The 3,163-nt window shown below is 43.4% G+C and overlaps 1 long non-coding RNA gene across 1 annotated transcript; it reads right to left on the reverse strand.

Annotated features, from left to right (window-relative positions):
* Positions 1-305: 305 nt before the first annotated feature.
* LOC118472195 (uncharacterized) lies at positions 306-2,863 on the reverse strand. The gene is made up of 2 exons (XR_004850193.1): positions 2,437-2,863; positions 306-527 (listed from the first exon to the last, which is right to left on the reverse strand). It is a non-coding gene; the product is annotated as an uncharacterized lncRNA (long non-coding RNA).
* Between the last annotated feature and the right edge of the window lie 300 nt (positions 2,864-3,163).

Here is a 3,163-nt window from a genome sequence, read left to right on the forward strand (position 1 = left end):
ATGGATCTAGCTTCGGTCCGACCCACTGTAGCTACCCCCAAGGTAAGAGACATGAACGAACTCCAATCCGTTAAATCTTACATATAGATGAGCAGTGGGACCAAATGCAACATATCATAGTGGGTATGCAAAATGGTTATAAAAGGCTAGCATGTGCTTTCAATAAATGTACCATGCAAATTTTCCTTCGCACGAGGTTAAATTGGGGGAAAACACGCGTGATTCATCGGCTACAAGTTGTCATGACCAGTCACTGTCACACCCAGATTTTAGGGGTCAAAAACCCGGGCGCGAACTTCACCAAGTGTGCTAGGATCAAGTCTCACACATATGATGACCCATGGTACAGAAATGAATGTCACATCATTATTATATAACGAAGTTCTGTATAAAATAGATAAATAATTACATCATATGAAGACAACGATCCAGCAACCCAAAGTTGACTAGGAGACGACGAACTAGACCACTCACGAACTCATCACAGCATCCTTCATGCGCCTCATCCTGTGGTACCTGCTTTTGACCTGGGGGTGTGAGTACAGCAATGTGAGCTCACATACGTTCATCGCTCAACAAGTTGTGGGGAATAATGTGCATGATGTCACCAAAGGTGGGAGCTCATTTGAAGTGTAAGGCTTACCAAAGGAGATGGTTAAAGCTAAGCATTACTTTTAAAGTTGGTCAAAGATTTATTAGCAGTTACTAAGTATAAGTAGATACCAACCCAATTAAATAAGAGATCACAATTGATAATAACACCCACAATGCAATGCAAATTACAAATTGAGTTTTAATTCCATAAGTTAATCATGTGAGTGTCCGAGCAGCTCATGACCGTGAGCACGGCTGATATACCAGTTTTACACTCTGCAGAGGTTGCACATCTTTACCCACAAGTCATGTTACTCATTTTCCATGGGGTTGATCAGACCCCATACACCTCTACCGAGGAAGCGAGGCAGGGCAGCACTATAAGGCCTTTCCAAAGTTCCACTAGTTTGAGAAAACCCGCTACAGATTCAGGACGAAGGAAGCATAGAAATACCTCGTCCGAAAAGCTTTACAGACAGTTCGACCCGAGGACCTCCCTATACTCTAGCAGCGACGCCTCCTCGCTTGCCCCTTCCGGGTAAGGTAATCTCTCCCTAGCTTTCCTAATTACTTAGCCAAGGGCGTCACATTCCACCCTTGTGGTAGCACTGTTTTTCTGGGCGGTTCTCCATGTTCCAATTAACATGATTATCTTATCATGAACAATAATTAAATAGAACATGATCATATTGAAACATTAATTTTCCAAAACCAGGTACAACAATAGCAAATCTATCCAATAGTTCATCTGTTTGCAAGGTGGGGGATAAACAATGGTAGGGAAACCCATTAGGTCCCATCAAATTAACCTGAGCATGTCATAGTGATTAACAGGAACATTATTAGGTAAAGAAGAGTGATCAAGGGCACAACTTGTGTTATACTCAAGATTCCCAGGTACCAACTTGCATTTCAAGTGACTCATAACCTCGCTGTTATTCGTAGCAATACAAACAAACATGGTATAGGAAAAATTACTTTCACACCAAACATAAGAACAAACTTCATAATAATGTTCTACGTAACGTAACGAGATCGTTGGTTGGAGAACCACTAAATTCGGAGTTACAGTTATAAAGTTTTGATTTTATGAAGGTTTAGGTGTCTACTATAAAACAAATGAGGTACAAGATTTTAATCATAGATTTCATGGTAAAATAAGGTTACTAGATGATAAACAATATTAATATGAATTTAATGCAGCTGGAATGGATAAAAAAGGAGTTAAAATGGATTAAATTTGAATTAAACAAGTTTCTGGAATTATTTTTATACTAGAAATCATTTTAAATATTAATTAACTAATTCCTTGTATCCTATGGACGTGGACATAAAAACTAGGGAGCTTGGGTTTAATTCATGAATTCCAGGGCTCGATTGTATTTACTTTACACTAGCAGTGGACGATGAGTTGTTTTCAAATAAAGTCAGTGTCTTTTACGCAAATTTTCTCGGACAAAGGGGTATCAGGTGACTACAGCCGCTAGATTGGTTCTTGACGACCCAGATTAGATCGGCCCACATCAGAACCGGTACCCAACCATTGCCGTTGGATTAGAGATCGATGCCCAGGCTTTTAAATAATCGAGATATAATCCAAATCACTCGTTTATGATCCGACGTACCCGATTCTATCACCCAATTCGTTATCTGATCCCTTAATCTGAGCTCTCCATTTTGGATTCGATGACCCCCACATCTCCTTCCTCTCGACCGAGGCCGAGCAGAGCACCCAACCCTAAGCTAGCGAGCTCACCGGAGAACACCAACCCGGCATGCTTGGCCCGATTAACCATGCACACGCGGTGTAAAGAATGGCGAACTTGTTAGCAGTGCCCTTACCGCGGATTTAGGGTGACAATGCCCCCGCCCACGCGTGGAGCGGCTCGGCGGCTGAGAAGAACTTTGGTGAGCAATCCATGCGACTCCGGCGATCCCTAGGTTTGGCAGCACCTTCGATGAAGCCCCATAGACCCTGGTGATCCCATATGCGCCACTTGCCGAGGTCATGAGGTCTTGGACACCGATGGCATCAACGGCGGGGCAAGGATACCTTGCGATGGCCGCAACCTTGGTCTCTACTCCCTCCGACGATGGTAGATTTTGGTTCCTCGAGTTTCCTCGATTTGGGTGGCCAGGAGGGATTCATGGGGCCCTGATTTATAGCCTCGACCATGGAAGTGTTGGCCAGGCGAATGTGACCATCGGAGGTGGCCAATGAACCGGACCGTAGAGAATTCGCTGCGTTTGTTAGGATTCGGAGAAGATGAGTCCGACAGCTAGGCCCCACGCATCACCAAGTGTAGGATTGCAGCACAGGAATGAGATGACACCCCAGGCCCACAACACAGAGAGATAGGGTACCGAGTGGCACGTGCGTGTTGGTCACTTGTTCTCAAAAGCTATGAATCAAGAACAAGGGAACACATATGTTAATGGTTAAAGACCTTCGTCCTTCTTTTCATTATCTCCTTTAGGATATAATGATCTTCGGGCGAAGGTCACGAAGGACATACCTTCATCATTTCAATATACAAAGATATAAACAGGGACATATGAAACACATAAA

This window comes from Zea mays, chromosome 6 (assembly GCF_902167145.1).
Source record: "Zea mays cultivar B73 chromosome 6, Zm-B73-REFERENCE-NAM-5.0, whole genome shotgun sequence".
Lineage (NCBI taxonomy): Eukaryota > Viridiplantae > Streptophyta > Magnoliopsida > Poales > Poaceae > Zea > Zea mays.